This window comes from Camelus ferus, chromosome 6 (genome assembly GCF_009834535.1).
Source record: "Camelus ferus isolate YT-003-E chromosome 6, BCGSAC_Cfer_1.0, whole genome shotgun sequence".
Lineage (NCBI taxonomy): Eukaryota > Metazoa > Chordata > Mammalia > Artiodactyla > Camelidae > Camelus > Camelus ferus.
Genome location: NC_045701.1, coordinates 18,953,617 through 18,979,039, shown reverse-complemented (window position 1 = coordinate 18,979,039; position 25,423 = coordinate 18,953,617). Strand labels below are relative to the sequence as shown.

The 25,423-nt window shown below is 37.5% G+C and overlaps 1 long non-coding RNA gene across 1 annotated transcript in view; it reads left to right on the top strand.

Moving 5' to 3' along the window:
- LOC116664127 overlaps nucleotides 1–25,423 on the top strand; it is a 131,111-nt gene that overhangs the window by 227 nt on the left and 105,461 nt on the right. The window lies entirely within an intron of this gene.

Genomic DNA, 25,423 nt, shown 5'->3' with positions numbered 1-25,423 from the left:
AGTACTTTGTTATGCAATGATAGAAAATTAAAACAGGGTTCTTAAACAGCCTCCCAGAGGTACCCAGTGGGATGGAGCCCCAGTTGTTATCAGTGGTAACTTATTCATTATTGTACCTTGTGCAGGCTTCCTTCTATTTCCTTGCCAACTTCCCTATTCTAGTACTATTTCTTGGACTCATCTACTTCTTAAAGTACTTGCACACAGATCCTTACAGGGAGAACCAAACCTAAACCTTCACCATTTTGGCTCCTTATTTTTAACATGTTATTTTTTAAAATTGTTTTATGAACATATAATTCATGTGTCATGCAATTCACCAACCTAAAGTGTACAACGCAATTAAAAAATAGTTGTGCAATCATCACTACAAACAATTTTAGAACATTTTTATCACCCTAGAAAAAACGCTCTACACAAGCAGTCACTCCACATTCCCAACCACCTTACCCATTCTAAGCTCAAAGCAACCCTAATCTACTTTGTGTCTGTATAGATTTGCCTATTCTGGGTGTGCCATAGACATGGAATCATAAAATATATAGTCCTCTCTGACGGGCAGCTTTCACTTAGCATAATATTTTCAAGGTTCATGTATATTGCAGCATGTATCAGTATTTTATACCTTTTTATTACCTGGAATTCCATTATATGGATATAGCACATTTTATCCATCTATTCACCCATTGATGGGCATTTGGGTTGTTTTCACATTTTGGGTATTATGAATAATGTTGCTATGAATGTTTCTGTACAAGTTTTTGTGTGGACACATGTTTTCATTTCTCTTGGCTATATACCTAGGAGTAAAATTGCTGGGTCATATGGTAACTCTATACTTAACATTTTACAGCTGAACTTAACATTAACTGCCAAAATGTTTTCCAAAGCAATTGCATCATTTTATATTGCCGCCAGCAATGTGTGAGTATTATAATTTCTTCGTACACTTGCTAATACTTGTTATTATCGATCGTTTTGATTACAGCCATCCTAGTAGGTATGAAATGATACCTCATTGTGGTTTTAATTTGCATTTTCCTAATGACTAAGGATGTCAAACAGGTTTTCATGTGCTTACTGACCATTTGTATATATTCTTCAGAGAAATGTTTATCCATATCCCTTGCTCATATTTAAACTGAATTGCTGGTCATTTTATTGTTGTTGAAAGTGTTCTCTACATATTCTGGGTGTAAGTTCTTTATCAGATATATGTTTACAAATGCTTCCATTCTGTGAGTTATTTTTTTCACTTTTCTTTTTTAAAATTTATTTTATTGAGATACAATGGACATATAATGTATAATTTTAAGGTTTACAAAATGTTGACTTTGTGCATTTATATACTGCAGTATCATTACCACCATAGCACTAGCTAACACCTCTGTCATGTCACGTAACTAATATTTCTTTTTTTGTGGTGGGAACAATTACGATCTAGCCTCATGGCAGCTTCATAGTTTATAATACAGAACAGTTGTCTCTAATGACTAGGCTGTGCCATAGATCTCCAGGACTTACTTATGTACTAGTTGGAAGTTTATACCCTTGAACATTTGCCCAATTCTACCACCCTTTAGCCCTGGTAACTGCCATTCTATTCCCTGCTTTTATGAGTTTTGAGTTTTTTAGATCCCACATATGTGATATCATATATTATCTGTCTTTCTTTGTCTGACTTATCTCAGCATAATGCCCTTAAGGTCCATCTGGGTTGACACAAATGACAGGATATGTTTCTCATGGCAGAATAATATTCCATTGTGTGTATATGTGTATATATATATGTGTGTATGTTTGTGTATATATATGTGTGTGTGTGTGTATATATATATATATATATAAAATCTTATCTCTCTCATTCATTTATGGGCACTTGGTTAATTTCTATATCTATGCTATAAAAATATGGGAGTGCTTTTATCTCTTCAGTATTTTGTTTTCATTTCCTTTGGATATATAACTAGAAGTGGAATTTCTGGATCATATGGTAGTTGTATTTTTAATTTATTGAGGAACCACCATACTGTTTACCATAATGGCTGAACAAATTTGCACTCCCACCAATAGTGTGCAAGGGTTTCCTTTTCTCCACATCTTCACTAATACTTGTTATCTCTTCTCTTCTTGAGGACAGCCATTCTAATAGTTGTGAAGTGACACATCATTATAGTTGTGATTTGCATTTCCCTGGTCATTAGTGATGTTGATCTGTTCATGTGTTTGTTGACCATCTGTCTGTTATCTTTAGGAAAATGTCTATTTTGTTCTTCTACCCATTTTTAAAATCGAATTGGTTTTTGTTACTGATTTGTGTAAGTTCTTTACATGTTTTGGATATCAACTCCTTGTTGAGTATATGGTTTGAAAATATTGTCTCCCATTCCATAGATTGGTTGCCTTTTCTTTTCTTTCCTTTTTTTAATTGCTTCTTTTGCTGTGAAGAAGCTTTTAGTTTGATGTAGTCCTGCTTGTAGATTTTGCTTTCGTAACATGTGCTTTTCTTGTCATATCTAAAAAATCATTGCCAAGACTGATGTAGAGAAGCTTTTTCCTTCTGCTTTCTTCTAGGAGTTTTATGATTTAAGATGTTTAAATCTTATGTTTAAATCTTTGATCCACTTTGAGTTAATTTTTGTGAGTGGTGAATAACAGTGGTTCGATTTCATTCTTCATGTGGTTATCGAGTTTTCCCAGCACCATTTGTTGAAGAGACTGTTCTTCCCCAGTTGAGTGCTCTTGACTCCCCTTGTCAAATATTAGTTGGCCATAAATACAGGAGTTCATCTTCCATTTGTCTGTGTCTATTTTTGTGGCAGTATATTGTTATAATTACTATAACTTTGGAGCACAGTTAGAATTCAGGAATGTGATGCCTCCACCTCTGTTCTTCTTTCTTATGATTTCTTTGGCTGTTTAAGTTCTTTGGTAGTGCCATGCAAGTTTTAGGATTGTGTTTTCTATTTCTGTGGAAAAAATTGGATTTTTTTAGGTTTATATTTTTATTGCAGTTCAGTTTATTTACAATATTAGTTTCAGGTACAGCAAAGTGATTCAGTTTTTTATACACACACACACACGTATATTTTTCCAGTTTCTTTTCCATCATGGCTTATTACAGGAAGTTGAACATAGTTCCCTGTGCTATACAGTAGGTTCTTGTTGTTTATCTATTTTATACATAGTAATCTGTATCTGTTTAATCCCAAACTCCTGTATCTCCCCCTCCCTTTCCCCTCTGGTAACCACAGTTTGTTTTCTATGTCCATGAGCCTATTTTTGAAAACTATTGGCGTTTTGATAGAGATTGAGTTGAATCAATAGTGGCTTTGGGTAGTATGGACATTTTCACAATATTAATTCTTCTGATGCTTCAATACAGGATATCCTTCCACTTTTTGCGTGTGTGTGTGTGTGTTGTCTTTAATTTCTTTCATCAAAGTCTTGTTTTCGTTGCACTGATCTGTCATGTCCTTCATTAAGTTTATTCTGAAGTGTTTTGTTCTTTTTGATGCTATTGTGAATGAAATACTTTCCCATTTTCAGATGTTTTGTTCTTGGGGTATAAAAATGCAATTGATGTCTGTTATTATATCTTGCAACTTTACTGAATTTGTTGATTATTTCTAACATTCTTTAGCATTTTCTCAATATAAGATCATATCTGCAAATAATGGCAATTTTATTTCTTTCTGATTTTGATTCCTTTTACTTCTTTTTCTTGCCTAATTGTTCTAGCTAGAGCTTTGAGTAGTATACTGAATAAGAGTGGTGCAAGTGGTCATCCTTGTCTTGTTCCTGATCTAAGAGGAAAAGCTTTCAAGTTTTCACCATAGACTATAATATTAGCCGTAGGTTTGTCATATATGGCCTTTTATGTTGAAGTATGTTTCTTCTATACCCATACTGAGGGTTTTTATCATGAAAAAATGTTGCATTTTGTCAAATGTTTCTTATGTATGTATTGAGATGATTGAGTTTTATCTTTTAGTCAATTAATGTGGTATATCAGTTTTTTTATTTTTTAAATTTATTTTTATTTGATTTACCGTTATTTTGGGGGGAGGGTAATTGGGTTTATTTATTTTTGATGGAGGCACCAGGGATTGAACCCAGGAACTCAAGCATGCTAAGCACACGCTCTACCACAGAGCTATACCCTCCCCCTGGTATATTTTGTTTATTGACTTGCATATGTTGAACCACCCTTGCATCAGAGGTAAATCTCAGTTGGTCATGATATTTAACCCTTTTAATGTGTTGGTGAATTCAGTTTGCTAATACTTTGTTGAGAATTTTTGCAGCTGTATTCATTATGAGTATTGGTCTGTAGTTTTCTTTTCTGTAATGTCCTGATCTGGCTTTTGGGATCAGGGTAATGCTGGCCTTGTAAACTGACTTTAAAAGTGTTCATTCTCCAATTTTTTGGAAGAATTTGACAAGGAATGGTGTTAATTCTTCTCTTAATGTTGGTAGAATTCACCACTGAAGCCATCTGGTCCTGGGGTTTTTTACACTAACACAGAAAAGGGTTTTGATTTCTGATTTAATCCCCTTACTCATTATTGGTCTGTTTAGATTTTCTGTTTTTTCCCTGATTAAGTCTTGGTAGGTTGTTTCTGGGAATGTGTCTGTTTCTCCTAGGCTATTCAGTTTGTTGGATATAATTGTTCACAGTAGTCTTACAATTCTTTGTATTTCTGTAGTATCGGTTGTAATGACTCCTCTTTTATTTCGGATACAATTGAGTCTTTTCTTTTTTTTTTTTTTTTCTGTTATCCTAGCTAAAGTTTTGTCAAGTTTGATTACCTGTTTAAAAAACTAGTTCTTAATTTTTATTTTTTCCCATTTTTTTTCCTGGTCTGTATTTGTTTTTGCTCTGACCTTTGTTATTTCCTTCCTTCTGCTAACTTTGGGCTTAGTTTCTTTTTCTAGATAATTAAGGAGTAAAGTTTGGTTGTTTTTGAGCTCTGTCTTCTTAATATATACATTTATCAGTATAACTTTCCTCTCAGAATAATTTTGCAGCATCCCATAGGTTTTGGTATTTTTTTACATTTTTGTTTGTTTTGGGAGATTTTTTGATTTCCCTTTTGATTTCTTCTTTGACTCACTGGTTGTTCAGAGTGTGGTGTTTGGTTTCCAGACATTTTTAGATTTTCCTGCTTTCCTATTGTTGATTTCTATTTTCATACCCTTGTGATTGGAAAAGATACTTAGGAAGATTTCAGTCGTCTTAAACCTGCTGGGTAATGTTTTGTGTTGCATTAACTCATCTGTCCTGGAGGATGCTCTGTGTCTACTTGAGAAGAATGTGTATTCTCCTTTTCCTTCTATAAAAGTCTGTTAGGTTCATTTGGTCTAATGTGTGATTCAAGACCAATATTTCCTCGTTGATTTTTCTATCTTGTTGAACTATTCATTGCTGAGAGTGGAAGTATTTAAGTCCCATTCTCATGTATTATTGTCATCTATTTTCTCTTCAGATCTGTTTTTGTCTAATATATTTTTGCCTAATATATTTAGGAACTCCCTTGTAGGGTATGTATATATTTATGATTATTATCTTCTGATGAATTGACCACTTAATCATTATATATTAACCTTCTTTATCTCTTGTTTCCAGTTTTGCTTAAAGTCTGTTTTGTCTGAAATTGGTGTGTATGTAAATATACTCACTGCTGCTTTCTTTTGGTTTCCTCTTGTAGGGAATGTCTTTTTCCATCTTTTCACTTTGTGCATATCCTTAAAACTGAAGTAAGTCCTTGAAGGCAGCGTATAGTTGGTTCTCATTTTTTTATGTAGCCACTCTGTGCCTTTTGATGAGTGAAACTTAATTCCTTTGCATTTAGATTTATTATTGATATATATGGACTTAATAGTGTCACCTTTTTAAATTGAAGTATAATTGATTTAAAATGTTGCATTAGCTTCTGGTGTACAGCATAGTAATTCAGCTATTTACTTTTTAATATTCTTTTACATTATAGGTTATTACAAGATATTGAGTATAGTTCTCTGTGCTATACTGTAAGACTTTCCTTATCTACTTTACATAAAGTAGTTTGTATCTGCTAATCCCAAACTCCTAATTTATCCCTCCCTCACCCTCTTTCCCCTTTGGTAACCACAAGTTTGTTTTCTATGTCTGTAAGTCTGTTTCTGTTTTGTAAATAAGTTCATTTGTCTCATTTTTTAGATTCTACATATGATATCACATGGTATTTTTCTCTTTCTGGCTTCCTTCACTTAGTATAATAATCTCTAGGCCCATCCATGTTGCTGCAAATGACATTATTTTATTTTTTATGACCAAGTAGTATTCCATTGTATATATTCCACATCTTGATCCAATCATCTGCCGGTGGACATTTAGTTTGCTTTCATGTTTTGGCTATTATAAATAGTGCTGGTACAAACATTGGGGTGCATGTATCTTTTTGAATTGGAGTTCCCTCTGAATATATGCCCAGAAATAGGATTGCTGGATCATATGGCAACTCTATTTTTAGTTTTTAAAGGAAACTCCGTACTGTTTTCCATAGTGGCTGCAACAGTGTAGGAGGGTTCCTTTTCCTCCACAGCCTCTCCAGCATTTATTGTTTGTGGACTTTTTAATGATGACCATTCTGACCAGTGTGAGGTGATAAGTCACTGTAATTTTGATTTGCATTTTTCTGATAATTAGTGACTTCGAGCTTACATATTTTCATGTGCCTATTGGCCATCTGTATGTCTTCTTTGGAGAAATGTCTGTTTAGGTCTTCTGCCCATTTTTTTGGTTTTGTTTTTTTGTTGAGTTGTATGAGCTCTTTGTATACTTTGGTAATTAAGCCTTTGTCAGTTGCATCATTTGCAAATATTTTCTCCCATTCTGTAGGTTGTCCTTTTGTTTATGGTTTCCTTTGCTGTGCAAAAACTTAAAAGTTTGATTAGGTCCCATTTGTTTATTTTTGATACATTTCTATTGCCCTGGGAGACTGACGTAAGAAAACGTGGCTACAATTTATGACAGAGAATGTTTTGCCTATATTCTCTTCTACGAGTTTTATGATGTCATGTCTTGTATTTAGGTCTTTAAGCCATTTTGAGTTTATTTTATGTACAGTGTGAGGAAATGCTCTAACTTTATTGATTTACATTCATCTGTCCAGTTTTCCCAACACTACTTGCTGAAGAGACTGTATATTATATATTCTTGCCTCCTTTGTAGAAGATTAGTTGACTGTAGGTATGTGGGTTTATTTCTGGGCTCCTTATTCTGTTTCATTGCCCATATGTCTATTTTTATGCAAATACCATGTGGTTTTGATTACTGTAGCTCTATAGTAAAATTGTCTGAAGTCTGGAAGGGTTATGCCTCCAGCTTTGTTTTTTTTCCTCAGGATTGCTTTGGCGATTCTGGATCTTTTATGGTTCCATATAAATTTTAGGATTATTTAGTTCTGTGAAAAATATCATGGGTGATTTGATAGGGATTGTATTAACTCTGTAGATTGCTTTGGGTAGTATGGACATCTTAATATTAATTCTTCCAGTCCAAGAATATTCATTTCTTTGAATCATCTTCAATTTCCTTTCAGTGTGTTATAGTTCTCAGAATATAAGTCTTTCACCTCCTTGGTCAGATTTATTCCTAAGGATTGTTTTTTTCTGATGTAATTTTAAGAGATTTTTTTTTTTTTTAACTTTTTGATATTTCATTGTTAGTGTAAAGAAATGCAACAGATTTCTGTAATAATTGGTCTATCTTAAAGTTCACTGATACCTTATTCTGCCAGCTCAAAGCTACAGCTGATCCTGGTAGCAACATTTTTATTCCAGTTTTTGTCTGTTTTAACCAAAGAATTTCCTTTTGATTATTTTAAGATATATATGTCTTTATTGACATCATCTGTGATGAAATATTGTATTTCCATACTTAGACGTTACTTCTTTTAGTTTTTTGAACATATTTATAATAAGCAGTTATTATAAATTTCTTATTTTTATCTGCTAAATCTGACATCTGGGTCCCCTCAAAGGCCAGTTCTCTTGCTCCGTTTTCCTGTATATGATTCACACTTTCTTTCTACTTTATATGTCCCATAATTTCTGGTTGAAAACTGGATGCTTTAGATGATATAGAGAACATGGATACTTAGTTCCCCACCACCCCACTTCTGGGCCTTATTGTTGATGCTTTGTCATTTGTTTAATTTGTTTAGTGGCTTGGCTGAATTTCGATAAAGTTTACTTCCCCCTCAATATGTAGCCTCCAATGTTGCTTTTTAGCAGGTACAACCTTGGGCATGTGTACAGTCGTTCTGCCCTCCTCATCTTCCATCCTGGAGAGGACAGTGGCTTTATCCAGTCTCTTTAAATGTCTCTTTCCTTGATCTCCTTGTTACCTGATTTTACCTGGTTTATCTGTTAGTATCACATCTAGCTGCTACCCTCCAGTAATCACTGATTTCTTTTATAGTTTTCCACCCGGGGCATAAAGTGTTCTGTAGTCTGATCCAATTAAGCTCAGGCTGTTTTGCAGGAGCAACCTTTGAGGATTATGCCAACCCCAAGAGGGCTCTTCTTAGCTGTCTCTTCCCCTGATTCTCTCTATTAGTTGGTCTACCGTGTTGCTTATTGTTATCATGAAGTCTACTACCAGTTGTTTAATTGCTCACTACCAAAATCTTCATTGTTTTGACATCATCCTTGGCTTGAATGTCTATGATTTGTTACAAACAAAGTCAGTTATCTTAGGGAAAGCTTTGGGTCTCTTTTTATCACTGCCTGCCTCTTTTCCTGGCAGAAATTCTGTGCCACAACTCCAGGGGGCAGGGAATGCAGCCTGATCCTCTCAGAGTCAACCCTGCTCTAATAGGAGTCAGGGTAGCAGTCCGTGGTCTTCTTGGCTTGCCTCTTCCTGCATGGAATGCCCACCCTGTGAGTGATCCAGTGCAAGCCTGAATCAGGGACCAGTATTCTCGTCCTCCCATACCTGGAGTAGAGCTTCTACCCTATGAATGGGGGCTGAGTGGAAGAAAGGAGTCACAGACCTCTCAGCTGCATTTTTTGGGGAAAGAGCTTCTGCAGACCTACTGGGAAATGAGAAACACGAGCCAGTGTGTCTCTCTTAGAAAACATAGCTCTGTACTGGCAGCTGGGAAAGAGGGACCTCCTTCACCTTGGCTGCTTATACCCACAGTAAAGCTTCCATAATACAGAGCTGGCACTGGGGAGGGGTAAAGGAGCATTTCATAGTTCAAATGCACAGACTCTCACCTTTTGTAGAGATTTAATAGATTTTTCTGCAATAGATATTTCTACATTAGCTGTATTCCTGTATTCCCTTAGAAAATTTTCTAGAAATTTTAAATGGTTCTTTTTTTTTTTAACGAATACATAACTTTCACCAGTTGTGATTGTTTCTCTTACAGAAGATCTGCAGAGATCCTCACCCACCATTGACAAAGTCTTGCCAAGTTCACTTTTGCCTACCCTCCATTTATTTTATAATGTCATGTTTTCCTCCTTTATAACAGTTTTCTGACTTTTTTCTAATGAAGCAGGAAAACATAATGTACCTCCACTGGATATACTTTATGATTCAGGCACCTCTGGACTATTTGGACAACTTTGTGAGTACAGGCCTTCTAGGATTACATTTGTCAGAGAGAATGCGGAAGCCCCTAAGGAAAAGTCACTGGAGGAAGGACTACACAACTGCTTCAGTCACAAGGCAGGTGCAGGATGTCTGTGACTCAGATCTGAAAGTGTGAAACAAAGTTGGGGGGGAAAGGGAATGTCCTTGTGATTATAAGAGGGTAGAACAATGTTCATCAGGTTGGAAAAAACACATCTCTACAGGCAATGGGATTTCCTAGTGGTCCAAATGTAGGAGGCAGGATGTGCTGCTTAGGGATACCAGGGGACCATTTTTCTCTGCTCCTCCAGATGCAGATACGTACTTACTGGCATAGAATTTAGTGAGAGAACTGACTCTGATGTCAGGCAGTACTCCATTAAGTGAAAGCATCAAGATCATTAGTCATCTATATGATTTCTTCTTGGGAAAAAAAATCTGTGACTTTGTATTCTGTTTTTATAGTTATTGCTGTTATTTACACATTCACACCATGGTACCTAACCAAGGCATTATAATTTCCATCCACAGTGGCAGAGGACTCACATTTCAGACATGCTTTCCAGGAGCATGGCTCTTCACTGTTCACTGTTTGCTGTTAAGCTTTCTGATCTGGTAAGACATGTCTCCCATGCACACGGCTGCTTTGCAGCTATGAGCCAGTTGGTATTGGGTGTGGATGACTGTATGAAACCGTGACCCCAGAGGGATGAAGATTCTAGATTCTAGAAGGGGAGCCTCCTAGTTAGAGTTTGCACAGATTCATGATATCTGTGATGGATGGAAAGGGAAAATTGGTCCTTTAGTATGTTGTCTTTGCTCTGGTCATTGCCACACTGTGATGTGGAATCCATACTTCTTGGCACAACAAAATATGTCACCGTCTGAGGCATTAATAGCAGAGGTGGGTTTGGCATCTTGAGGACTTCAGCACTCATTTGTCTCCCTGGTAGGAGGTCTGCCAGTGGTAGGTGGTTTTCTGGAAAGCTCTGAGGGCAGAAGTGAGGCATCCATATGGCTTTTCACAGCCGTTTACAGATACATGAAAGTCATGATTTATAATAGCTTAAAAAAAAAAGACCATATTTTTTAGAATTGTTTTAGGTTCACAGAAAAATTGAGAGGAAGGTATAGAGATTTCCCATCTTCTCCTGCTCCCGCACATGCGTAGCTTTCCTCATTCTCAACATCCCCCACCAGAGTGGTACATTTGTTAAAGCTGATGAACCTACACTGACACATATATAATTACCAAAAGTCCATAGTTTTCCTTAGGGTTCATGCTTGGTATTTTACAATCTATGGATTTGGACAAATGTATAATGATGTATATTCATCATTACAGTATCACACAGAGGATTTTCACTGCCCTATAAATACTCTGGCCTCTGCTGATTCATTCCTCCACTGCCCCCTCACCCTCCTTTGGTAGTAGTTTTTGAAAGCTTACTATGTGTGAGTAAACACGTTGCGATCCATTGCAAGGTAGATCTTTTCATTAACTTCATTTCACAGATGAGGAAACAGACATTGAGAGGTTTGCACATACCTTGATCAGGTCTAGCCAGTGGAGGAGGAGGGAACCTAACTCCTACTTGAGCATTGTTGACCACTACATTATGTTCGCTCTACAGAGATTCTTAGGGGGAAGTGTGGATGGTCCTGGTAGGTAGGAGGAGGGCAAGAACTAAGGAAAACTACTGTACTACTTAGTGATCTCAGTTCTCAGTTCTTTTTTTTTTTTTTTTTCCAAAAACTCCAGGCTGGGGTGTTTGAGAAATACTGTTCACATTTAGTAGTGTTTTTGTGTTTTTTTTTTCATCATGTAGAATATAGCATTTAATAGACAAACATTTCACATTTTTGTTTCAAATTGCTACACTTGTTATAAGTATTAAAAACCATATTTTCTTTAATCACATATTTATAGATGTTATCTAATATCAAATGAAATTTACAGAAAAATTGGGTAATTCCTTTGCTATGATTCTCACATACACCAAGAGAAACATTTATTTCTCCTACGTATGTTTATGTTCTTCATAACATTTCTACAGTTTTACTTACCCACCTTTGGAACAAAGCAATTAAATTACATTTTTCTACATTTTATTGTCAACAGATAATCTATAACCTGATGAATAGTGTTATAATGACTCTATTTGCATATTTCCTGAGCCATGAAGTTACCATTATTTACCATAATTGTATTTGAAGTGTTCAGAAGGAAATCGTTGTTCTATACCCTCTGCCAAATTTACTTAACACAACTTTGAACTGATAACTCTCTAGATATATTGCCATCCCTGACTGCTTCTATGCACTAGACCTTTGCATCAATTACCAACTGGACTTTTGTGATGGTAATACTCCCTGTGGTGGACGCTGATGCATTGTCCAGGTCTTTGTTTAAAATACCTCTTATTCCAGCTGTGGAGTGTTCACAGCTGTCAGCCTTCATCAGGGACTGTCCTGGTTAGAGAGGCAGCTCACTCAGTCTCATGTCCCTTTCCTGGGGCAGCTCCCTTCCCTTATACACGCCGACCCTCTCACTCAGCTGGGGACAACTCTGAGGTTTATTCATCTTCAAAGCTCCCCGTAGGCCTGCCTGTGCTTCCATTGAGACTGATTGCTGCCTAGCTTTTCCCACTGCCCAGTCCTGCTTCCTTCCCTTTACTTCGTTGTGAGTTGATTCCAAGGTCACTCTAATAAACCCCCTGACTGCTAATCTCCACTGCAGGGTCGACTTCCCAGGAAACCCAACTTGCAATACTGACAGATCACTCAAATATGGCACGCTTCATACTTAACATGGATTTGGGAAGAAAATGAGGGCGTTTCTGGATTTCCTAAACCAGTTAATGGCACCATCATCCACTCTGACAGCCAAGCTGGAGATCTGGGCGTTGGCTCTGGACTCTTGATCACTATTGTTTCCTTGGTTACTAGTCCTGCTGACTCTTGCTCAAATTCATTTCCAAATACCCCCTTTTCTCTTCATCCCTGTTGCCACTGCTGTGGCTCAAGCCTCTATTACTTCTTGCCTGCCTAGAACAGCAGCCCTGTAATGTACAGAACTGGCAGATGCTATCAGTGCTCTGCTACTTCCCTTGACAGTCACTGTTCCCAGACTCGCCAAAGGCTTGTTACAGCAGCCACCTGCACCTCTCTGCCTGAGGGCTCTCTCTGGCCTCGGGAGACTGCTGAGTTTGTGCCATGGGCAGACAGGAAGTGCTGAGGAATTACACTCCCAGGAGCAGCCCTAACCATTGGCAGATAGAAGTTGGTGGATGGATATTCTGATGGGAAACTGAGGCACGCTTTTATATGATCTTCCAGAGGTCACCATGGATTTAAACTTTAATTGCCTGTAGTTGTAACCGTCTCAATAATGTAAACTTCAACAACCCCTTCCCCTTCCCCTTCCCTGTCCTGTTTATTCACTCCTGTATCAGTGTTTCCTGGTATTGCCTCTCCTAGGAACTGGCTATGAGAAGGATCTCACCATAGGCTAGGTTGCCCCAGAAGCTGACCCCAAGGTAGGGGTTAAGTGCAGGAAGAACTATCCAAATAAAACACAAATGCGATGATTTTATTGTCTCATTTAAAAATTGAGGTTGCTAAAGGTAAAGCCCAAAGTCCCTGTCATGCCATCCAAGGCCTTTATGACTTCTAGCATAATCTTTGGTGATTGATGGATCTCTGGTGATTGGAGCTAGCAAATCAAAATCATGGCCCTCCTGAATAATCCACACTCACCTCTCACTTAGAAGATAAGACCTCAAGTTGCCAAGCCTACCTGGTTCAGGCTAACCATAGGCTGCACCTAATAGTTCTAAGACTAGTTCAAACATAGCTTCATTGGGCCAAGAAATAAAATGACCTCTACTCTAAGCACACAAAAATGTGGGGCTTCTCAATAGCCCACAATGATAAGGTTTCTCACCTACATCCTATTTTAATGGGATTTGGACTAAAATCTTGTTAGTTTTCCACAGTTGAGCATTTCTTTGAAGATTGAAATTTTAGAGCTGAAAGGAAAACTAGGGTGGGAAAACAGACATTCATTCTTTTTTGTGCCTTTAACTTGACCACTAGGGTCCAGATGGACATGAAACCAAAGCTAAGATTATTAGATTTGAAAACAGGGCAAGATGGTACTTAAGTGAACATTTATTGAACACCTACCATACAGAGTGATGTGAGAAATACAGGGGCGGCTTTGGGGCCAAGAAGACTTGAAAGAGAAGGGAGACTATACTTGACTAGATGCTAAATCAACTTAAAAACCGAGTCTTTTCTCAAAGCCTTTTGCTGAACTGTTGTTTAATCCTTTGTGCGCTGAAAGGGTCTCCACTTTGCACATAAGGCAGTGATCTTATATTGAATAACTAGTCTACAGCCGCAAACTTAAACACCCCAGGGATGACTTTCTTACCCCATAATCTCTTTTCCAGAATGCTTAGAGTTTTTCTTTTTAGCTATTACAATTTATAATTGTTCATTTAAGTTCCATCTTCTTCACTGGACTTCACGTTCCAGAGGGCGGAGAAATACGTGTGTTGTTTGCTACCATATTCTTAGTAACATCCTGCCTGACACATGGTGGGGGTTCAATTAATATTGAAAAGAAATGCTGAAATGTGACACATCAAGGAATTGATCTCAGGTCTGACTTTCCATCCTTGTGTTCTTTACAATGCATACTTTTAGCAGGTTGAGAGGCAAACATAGTACAACATGTATTTATAAAACTGGTGCTTAAGTGCATCTTTATTGGCACTGTTAAAGTGAGTAAACAGCCACTGGGCACTCTGACCAAACCTCTGGGCCTTTGTGTCACTTTTAAAAGATGCTTTTCGTGCTTCATGGACTGTGGGGGCTGAAGAGATTCTGAGTTAGGAATCCACCCACGTGGAAAATTCAGGACCTGGGCTTCTCAGTGATGGATTTCACACACAAGCTAAATTAGGTTATGGACTGCTCTGTTAAACTATTCACCCCACCTTTCATTTATTTATCCCTGGCTTAGCCCATGAGAAAATTTTATTTCCCATGACAGCTGTTAGCATTGTGGCTTGGTCTCTAGGCTGTTCCCTTCACGGCTACAAGATGGCTGCCACAGTTCCAGGCAGGGCAGGTGGACAACATCTCGACAAAAGCTGTCACTTTTCTATGAGTCCTCTGATTTTTCATTGGGAAGAAAAACCTTTTGAGAAGCCTCATGTAAATATTTCTCTTTAGGGAAATTTGGCCATGACAGGGTCCCATGCCCATGTTTTAGTGGACAAGAGGCTGGCAAAATGCAAATCTGGCATTTTTAACTTCTTCATCCATCTTCTTTTCTTGTGGGTTTTGTCCTCTATTAGAGAGTAGCTGGAGGTAGTCAACCAGAGATATCCTCACGAGAGCTCTTACTCCGTGAAATAGGCCAACTTAAGTTTTTACTAAAAGGTTTGATTTTAGAGTTGATTTTCATAAGGATTAAAGGGAGATTTGATAATTTAAACAATGTAGTGGCTAAGACAATAATCCCTGCCCCAGCAAATGTCTCTCTCCAGTATGCCCTAAAGGTTTTTTCTAAAATAAGATGTGTTAATTCAATCTCCCTCCTTTTTGGCAAATGGAAATCCAAAAACTGTGACTCTCTGTAAGAGAAAAGGCTGGAAAATCAGTTAGGAGATAAAATGCTATTTTCTGTCTTTCTCATCCTCCACATAGTTGGGTTCCTGGGATTTCCTAAATAGATCATGTACTTGTTACCTTGTATTTTTGTTCCCCTCAGCCTATTAAAATATTACTAATCCTTCACAGAAGAGCCATCAGAACTGGGCCTTGAAATCTTTAATGATTTCCCCTCCCTTCACCATACTTCTTCCTTAGCACTTAATGCCATGTGATCCATATCATTGTAGTTTCCTCACAGTCTGTGACCTCAAGGACTCCAAAATGTAATGTCTTTTTTAAATATTTTTTTTTGAATTATAGTCAGTTTACAGTGTGTCAATTTATGGTGTACAGCACAATACTTCAGTCATATAGGAACATAAATATATTTGTTTTCATGTTCTTTTTCACCATAAGTTACTATAAAATATTGAATATAGTTCCCTGTGCTATACAGTATAAACTTATTTTATGTATATTAGTATCTGCAAATCTCGAATGCCCAAATTATCCCTTCCCACCCGTTTCCCCCCATAGTAACCATAAGTTTGTTTTCTATACCTGTGAGTCTGTTTGTTTTGTAAATAAGTTCATTTGTCTCTTTTTATTAGATTCCACATGTAAGTGATATCATATGGTATTTTTCTTTCTGATTTACTTCACTTAGAATGACATTCTCCAGGTCCATCCATGTTGGTGCAAATGGCATTATTTTATTATTTTTTATGGCTGAGTAGTATTCCATTGTGCAAATACACCACAGCTTCTTTATGCAGTCATCTGTCGGTGGACATTTAGTTTGTTTCCTTGTCTTGGAATTTGTAAATAGTGCTGCTATGAACATTGGGGTGCATGTATCTTTTTGAATTAAGGTTCCTTCTGGATATATGCCCAGGAGTGGGATTGCTGGATCATATGGTAAATCTAATTTTAGCCTTTTGATGAATCTCTGTACTGTTTTCCACAATGGCTGTACCAAGCTACACTCCCACCAACAGTGTAAGAGGGTTCCCTTTTCTCCAGAGCCTCTCCAGCATTATCATTTGTGGACTTTTGGGTGATGGCCGTTCTTACTGGTGTGAGGTGATACCTCATTGTAGTTTTGATTTGCATTTCTCTGATAATTATTGATACTGAGCATTTTTTCATGTGCCTATTGATCGTTTGTATCTCTTCATCGGAGAATTGCTTGTTTGGGTCTTCTGCCCATTTTTGGATTGAGTCATTTGTTTTTCTCTTACTAAGTTGTATGAGCTGTTTATATATTCTGGAGATTAAGCCCTTGTCAGTCTCATCTTTTGCAAATATTTTTTCTCCCATTCCGTAGGTTGTTTTTTTGTTTTGCTTATGGTTTCCTTTGCTGTACAAAAGCTTAAAAGTTTAACTAGGTACCATTTGTTTATTTTTGCTTTTATTTCTATTGCTTGGGTAGATTGTCCTAGGAGAACATTGCTGAGATTTATGTCAGGTAATGTTTTGCCTATGTTTTCTTCTAAGAGGTTTATAGTGTTTTGTATTATGTTTAAGTCTTTAAGCCACAAAATGTAGTGTCTTACTTATTTTAGTACTTCTTTGACCTAATGCCCTGTGTACAGTCAATGCTTGAAGTGGATTCTCCCTCCTCCCTGTATTTATACCCATTGCAATATTATTACAGACTCTGCTTATTGATGGGAGGAATTGCAATTTCCCTCCCCCTTGAAACTGGGCTGACTTGTGGCCTGCCACAGTCCTTAGGCAAAACAGAAGTGACAGTACATTCATTCTGAATCTAGGCTTCAGGAGGCCTTGTATGCTTCTGCTTTCATTGTCTATCAGATAAGCCTGAATTTGTTTTCACAGAAAGCAGAAGGGGTGGGGGAGGGAGCGATAGAGACCATGGAGAGGAGAACTGAGTCTTCCCTAGACAAGCTGATGGCCAGTTGACCCCCAAACAAGTGGGAAAGCCAAGACGAGATAATCGGATCTGCCTACTCATGTCACAGAAGCCATGTACACATCTGTGAGCCTCTGGAAACCAGAAAAAAAATCTCCATCCAACCTATAGACATGTGAACAATAGAAAATATTGCACTTTTGAGCTACTATGTTTCTCAGTGGTTTTTATAGAACAGTAACCTACTGATAGCATGTCCAATAATTTATTGCATTGAAACCACCTTTTGTAATTGAATGAAAATTTCCATCCTTGACAAAGAAAGGTCTAATGAGAACATGTCCCAAATTCTTCATGATAAAATTACCGTAGATAGTGAACAAGCTAACACAAAATGAGAAACAAGTTAATAAGATAATATTTCCACTTACTTTTTAAAGGTTATCTTTAAAGTATACTTGCTATGAAAATAAGATGCAAAAGTCCAAGTATAAAATCATTTAATACAAACTACTTTCGTTCCTGGATAAAAGATTTTAATGTGCCAACAGAGAGGGTAGTAATAACATTCAAAAGTCAAATTTATTCAAGAAGCCTTTCAAGCTTTATTGTTATGCTAATGAAAATTAATTCATAAATAAAATATCAAGTTGAGATGTATGTGCTTGGCAGGTATGGTCTATTAAGGAACACAACACTTAGGTTCATAACTCCTCCTCTGAGTTATTAATACTGTACGGTTCTCTGCCAGGCCATGGGGCTTATTCTCATGTTAAAGTAACAGGTATTTGCCCAGAATCCTGACTTAACTATGTCCTCATACAACTATAAAGAAATCATCATGGAGTCTCAGCATTCTACACAGAGAGGGATCATCAGTAGCCTGGAGCTCCCTAACTTAGAAGTTTAGATTTTATGTGTGTGGGATCAGGATGCTAGTCTGCACTAGGAATGCAAAAGATGTTTTTAGACTCAGACTTTTGAAAACTGTTAAGGAAGGAAATATTATTCTACTTTAATCAGAATTTAAACAAATGTAAAAGATCTGTTTGCTCTTTTGTACCTAGCAAAATCAGCTTTGTGTGACTCTAAGATAAGCCACAGAGAAACTCAGTATAGGGACTAAGAGTTGGTCTCATGTCCAAATCTTTTGCTTCAGGGGCAAAGCAAATGGGAGGTTGAAATGTACACAGCGTTGCCCTACTCATGTTAGAATTCAAGAAAGAGACAAATGCTTAAGTGGTGGTTCTACTCAAAGCTTTCTGTGCGTCCAGAGAAGGCATCTACTTGGAGGTAAGTCCTGGAAGTGGGAAGTTCATTGAGAGATGCTGACAACTGGAGGTGATAATACTGCAGCATTTCTTTGATATGGCCCCCTAGGATCTGGCTTTCTATGGAATGCTCATGAATTAAAATTCAATCAACAGTATTTACTGAGTACCCGGTGCACCTGGGTTGTATGTTGGGTGGAAGGGAGCAGGGAAGGACAGGGTACTACTTTATTCCTACTCAGAAGTTTACTGTCTTTTTGAAATGGGAGGGGAGACTTGAAGGACATTAAATACATATTGAGCAGCTCTGTGCCTCCTGCCTCACATATATCTTCACAAGCAATTACGTAGCTGCCCCCCACCCGCTGCTGGCAGTTCTGCTGTAATAAATAGTAGACATGATGGACCGAGACTCTGAGAATTTGTGTAACTTGACCAAGGCCACATAACTAGCAAGTGGTAAAGCGAGGATTCAAAATCAGGTGTGACTCCAAATCTCATGCTCTTTTCACTACACAACACTACAGAAGAGCTAGAAGAGTAATTTTTGTGACTCTAGTGCTGTATCTGTGAGAAAGTACGTATACCTACACATTTATGTAGATGCTTTTCCAGGGCAGATTGCCCCCCACCGAAGTACGATTTCCTGAGGGCCAGGCTACTGGATCTTTGAGTACAATCGCATCCAATTGCTTTTTGTGGGGAAATAATATATTTTCCTTAAAAAAAAAATTCCCACAAATCTTGCATATCAGCTCAGCTCACAGCATTAGAGATGCATGGGAGTCGAGGGGACTTTTTTCCAACTGTAGATTTTAGGGAGCCTAAAATATTAGAATCCCTCCAGACATTGAAGCAATTATGTCCAGTGCCATTGGTTTTGGGGGCACTGTTAAGAGAAGTCATTGACCTAAGATATGTTAATGATGGATTGTGTAATTAGTGAAGGTAATTTTTTTTAAGCAAAGGGTGCTCTGATTACCCTCAGGAGACATTTCTCAGATACCACTTCAGGGCAAAGATGACTAGTAGTAAACTTTTTGCTTCATGTAGTTTGTGGCAATTTAAAACTGCTTACGTATATGGCCTTCTTAAAAAAATATTTAGATATAACTTACGTGCCATAAAATTAATCCAATTAAAGTGTACAGTTTAATGGCTTTAAGTATATTCATAGTTATGAAACTACTGCCACAATATAAATTTAGAATATTTTCCTTAAGAGTCCCTGTACCAGATTTTAAAATCCATTCTTCATTTGATGAATATTTGAGTTGTTTCCACTTTTTGGCTGTTATGAAGGTTGCTATGAGCACTGTGCACAAGTTTTTATGTGGACATACGTTTTCATTTCTCCTGGGCGTCTCCCTAGGACTAAAATTGTTGGGTCATATGGTAACTCTATACCTATCATTTGAAAAACTGCCAAATTATTTTCCAAATCGCCGCACCATTTTACATTACTGCTAGCAATGAACGAAGGTTACAATTTTTCCACATTTTTCATTAGCAGTTGTAATTGTCTGTTGTTCTGATTTTAGCCATCCTAGTGCATGTTGGGTTGTATATCATTGTGGTTTTGACTTGTGTTTCCCTGATAACTAATGACGTTGAGCATCTTTTCATGTGCATGTTGGCCATCTCTATCTTCTTTGGAGAAATGTCTTCTCAAATCCCTTGTTCATTCCTAAATTGCCTTATTTGTTTGTTTGTTTATTCATTTATTTATATTGTGTTAGAGTTCTTCAAAATGTATTCCAGATACAAGTCTCTTATCAAATGTATGATTTTCCGTTGTTTTCTCCTGTTGTATGGATTGACTTTTCACTTTCTTGATGGTATTGTTTGTAGCACCAAAGGTTTTCATTTTGATAAAGTTCAGTTTATATGTCTTTAATTTTGTTATTTGAGCTTACAGTATCATATCTAACTTCCTGGTATCATATCTAACATTGCCTAATCCCAGGTCACGTAGATTGACCACTATGTTTTTCTCCTAGGAGTCTTATACTTTTCGCTCTGACGTCAGGTTGTGGATGCATTTGAGTTAGTTTTTGTGTATGATATGGGGTAGAGGTCCAGATCTCTTCTTTGGCATGTGGATATCTATTTGTTCCAGTACTGTTTGTTGAAAAGACTATCCTTTCCCTCATTGAATTGTCCTGCCGCCCTGGTAGAAAATCAATTGACCATAAATTTAAGAGTTTTTATTTGTCCTTTCAATTTGTTTCACTGATCTATATGTCTTTTCTTATGCCATTACCACACTGACTTGACTGTAGATTTGTAGTAAGTTTTGAAATTGAGAAGTATGAGTCCTCAAACTTTGTTTTTCTTTTTTCAGTATCTCTTGTTTATCTGGGTCCCTCGTATTTGCTTATAAATTTTAGGATCAGCTTGTCAATTTCTATTTTTAAAAATCAAGTTGGGATTTTGATAAGGAGTATGTTGAACTTGTGGATCGAACTGAGGAATACTGCCATCACAACAGTAAGTTTCTAATCCATGAACATGGGGTATCTTTACATCTATTTAGCTATTCCTTAATACCTTACAGCAATGTTTTGTAGTTTTCAGTATATGGGTCTCCTTTTTGAGGATCTGTGATACTCCTCTTTGAGTACCTACTCTATTCCTTCTGGTTTACAGGATAGAGGGACAAAGCATTGTTTACTGCTGGGCATTCCTCCAGTCCATAAGAAGCTCTGTAAGTCTCTGAGGTTCCCCTCCTACCCTCCTCACTGTGAGTCTGGCAGAGTCTAAGCATGCCCCTCTCTCTCCCATAAACTCATGAAAGGCCTAGACTTCTGTTCATAGGCTCTGCTCAACCATACAGCTGTCAAAATTTCATGTGATAACTCTCAAGTTTGTAGTTAAGATGTTGCTAGATGTAATTTACATTTGAAGAAGGCTCATAGGCTTGCCGTTAGTTGATAGGTTACAGCTCTTGTTCAGGAAAGTTAGACTTCCCTTATTTCACTTTTACATCTGTGACTACCTAGACCATTTTTTTTCCTAGATTGAGATTCTCCTAAATCACTGGGGCTTAGAAGTCTAACCAGCACTTAAAGAAGGGCTTAGGAATGGGATGAAATGCCTGCCTTGGAGCAAGTAGTCATGCAGGAACACACACTCTTCAAAGACCAAATCTACTTGAAGGTAGGATTCCTCCAGGAGAAGATCTGCTAACACATACAAGTGGAGAGAGATGGTGGGAGAGGGTAGGTGAGTTCTGATGTGTTGGATGTTTGGAAAGCAGAACAAGGTGACAAAATATGGGGCTTTCTTTCTCTGACATTTCAGGATGCTTGTGAGAGAGCCATTTGCAATATGGGAGGCAGCATGATTTTGTAGAATGTGCAAAGTTTTTATTGTCAAGGGGTAAAATCCTGAATCTGACAACCTTCATGGCTTTGGGCAGTGTTACTTCTCACCTTTGGAGCTTCAGCTTCCTTAAGTCAACACTGGAATTTCAGTACTGTGTATCCAGTGCCTACCCCAAAGTGAATGCTGTTGTGCTTACCAAGGTCTTCTCCATGGTGACGTTGTTGTTTTGAGGGTTATGTTGGGTCCCTCAGGGAAAAAAAGGGTAGATTTTCAGTTGCCAATCATTTTGGTGGAGGAGAGATACGGATTGGAGAGAAAGTAGGAGAGGTCAATCACCAAAAAGGGTGCCATTGTACATAGAACACTTCTGAGGGTGGTGGTGAATTGATTGGCATTTACAAAGCAAAAGAAGGAACTGCTCCATTTTCTCTTCAGTTTTCAAGCTCCAACTAGCAAGTGAAAGTAACCAGAACTGGAGTCCTGGGCATGAATTGTGGTGGTGGCACCTAGTAATGTGAGGACAGCAGATATTAGGGACAGCATTTCAGACTGGCTGGAAGCAAAGACACTACGTTTCCCCTGCTGGGGAACCACTAGCAGTTTTCTAAGACATTTTAGAGAAATCAGCATCCAAAAGCGGTTGTGGAGTCCTCCAGCCTCCGGGAGGCACAGTGCAATTCTGGTTCTAATGGTGAGGACAACCAACTAGAACTGGTGCTTCTTACTGATGCATGAGGGGATTGAGATATATATAGATACATATATCACACACACACACAGTGACAAATATTAAAGGTGTGGTGTGTGTAGTGTGGCAAACGTAATGGCACTTAATTTGATCAGATGGAATGTAACTTTTTTTACCCTACATTGAGAATTAGAGTATGTATTTATTCAAAGTATCTGACATGGTAGATAATCAATAAGTGATAGTTATGAATTTCCTGAAACTGAGATCAGTATTCTCCTTTTTTCTTAAAACTGGATTTAATGTGTAGTAAAATCTAATCAAACTTGCATTAATCAAATATGACTACTTATCTGTGATGTGATTTCAGGTTGATGAAACTTTATTACAACCATTCCTGAACTCTGAGGAAGGCTGGTATTCCTTTTTTTTTTGGTAGCAGGAAGCAATGAGAGGGTCCATACATCCAAAAATATAGACCTAGGGGTGACTTAAGACAAAATGACAATGTACAATGGGATTCTATTAATTGTTAGATTAAGCCACACTTCATTCATAGACAAAATATCAGTACTGAAGAACGTAAGATTACTTAGCAGTGTCTTTATAAGTCTAGTTCTGATGGGTTTAGAAGGACTGCTCCTAATAAATTATCCATTATTCTCCAGGAAACTTCCATTTTTAGGGTCCTTTATAGATGTAAGAAAACTCTTTGTATTTGCATATTTTTACATTTTGTGTGAAAATTAAAACTGTTTGTATTTCTTCTTTCTAAGCTTTCAATCATAAAAAATTTCACCCTCACCCATAATCCTACTTTAAGTGAGCACTATTAATTTGATATGCAGAGGATGATCTTAAAAACTTTTAGAACACTCCCAGATCAAATGAGCATTCAATTTTTACAACAGTATTTCTCAAAATGAATTGTTTACTGTAATATAAAGAGTATACGTTGTCTGTGGCAAATGACAATTCAGTGGCTAACATGTGCCTAATCTTTACCTCAAAATGGCTCTGGTTATAATGTATGTGACTGGTGAGATCACTACAATGTCAAGATTTTTGACACTGATTATTAGATCAAAATTTTAAAATAAAAACTATTATTTCAGTGCATTAAATTGCAATTGGGAAAGTATATAGTCATCAATTAATTCATATATTAGGAGGAAAGAAGTCGAAGAGAATGCCTCTAGGTGTTGGCACTTGTGTCAGTGTGGGTCCTTGCATGTAGAAGAAATTTACTGGGGAAACGTCCTGTGAAGAATAAAGAGAAGAGGAAGCAGAAGTAGGCAGGGAAAGTCATCAGACTATGATCCAGGTCTGACCTCTATGAAAGGAGAGAGGGAAGGAAAGAGACTTGGGGAGGAAGTGCCTCAGACTAAATTGCAGCTCTGAGAAATCCTTGGCCAGGCTTCATCAGATCCTAAGGTGCACCACAAGCTCTTTGGGTTAAAATATATGAAGTTTGGAAATACTGTTAATCCGTGAAAGTCAGCTTCAAATGTTTTAGATATACAGTCTTTTACAATATTTTTCAAATCTTGAATATTTTATATATGTTATACATTTAAGAACAACAAAATAACTGGGATTATTTTAATATGTGAACCAAACATAAAAAATATAAGCATGTAGGTAATTATTTTCATGCTACTAGGGGTATGTATGTGCGTGTGTGTGTGTGTGTTATGTGTATGTGAGAGAGAGCGCTTCTAGTGAGCGCCTCTTATGCATAATTTAATGACTTCTTGGCTTCTTTTATTCCAGCCACTACTGAAATGACTAGTTTGACACAGGCTAGCTTTGTATAGGTACAACTCTTGTTTCCTATCATGGGACTCCTGATGCCATTATATGGGATGCCCAAGGGCACCTGTTTGGCACTCTGAGAAGTGCACACCTGTAAGCACAGCCTAGAAGTACAAGAGAGGTTATGTCTGTGGTCCTGTCTTGAGCAATGGAGGAAGGTACTTGATGGATAAATGCTGCCCCTTTTCACTGGGTGGCTGGTTCTGAAAGTTGCAAGGGTCTGCAGACAACCAGTTGTCTGTTGTGGTAGAAAACATATCCTCAGATTGCCTTCCCCTACTTCCATGTTTCATTCTTCTATCCTAAAATCCTGCTCCCTGGCATCGTATGCCCTAATTAATGTCCCGCTCTCAACCTCTGCTTTCACGGCAACTTGGATCAAGTCTTGAGGCAAAGACAGCCTTGTTTAATGGTGGTGTAACCCTAATTCTTATGACTATGATTGTGCTGTTATTGGTGCAATCTTTATGGAAACTGTTGGATGTTTAGAAAAATGTCAATTTAAACATTGGGATGAGCCTCTTTGCATAAGTATTTCTCTGACTGATTTGCTGTAAGGTTTATAAATCCTCTGGCTTTCTTTCTTGGACTTGGTAGCAGGTTACACTTCTCTGTGATCTTTGAAGTGAGGCATGGCCCTAAGATTTGCTCAAACCAATGAAAGACGGATGGAAGGGAGAAGGATCAGGCACAAGTTTTATGAGCCAAGACATGTTTTTTTATATTTCTACCCTCTTGCCATAGGGACGATAAAATATTGATGAGAGTATATTTTTTCATCAACCTGGATATCAGAGCAACAGTGATCAGCAGATCCTACCTGTTGCTGCATTGAACATGTAGTATTAGCAAGAAATAGACTTTGTCATGTTAAACTGCTGAGACTTTTCAGTCGTTTGCTATGGTTTACAAGTCAGGATGGGCCAGGTTATAATGCATTGTCACAACACATACATGTGTGGACACACACACACTCTATGTACCAAGCGTTGCTCTAAGGATTTAAAAAAAAAAAAAGCTGTTAAAAACAATCATGCAGTAGCCAATGAAGTGAATGAAATGAGCTTCTCAACTGTAAAGTCATAATTGTGTCTAAGGTTGATATGCAACAACGTGCTCAAGATCATCTTGCTGGTAAGTCAAAAAGCCAG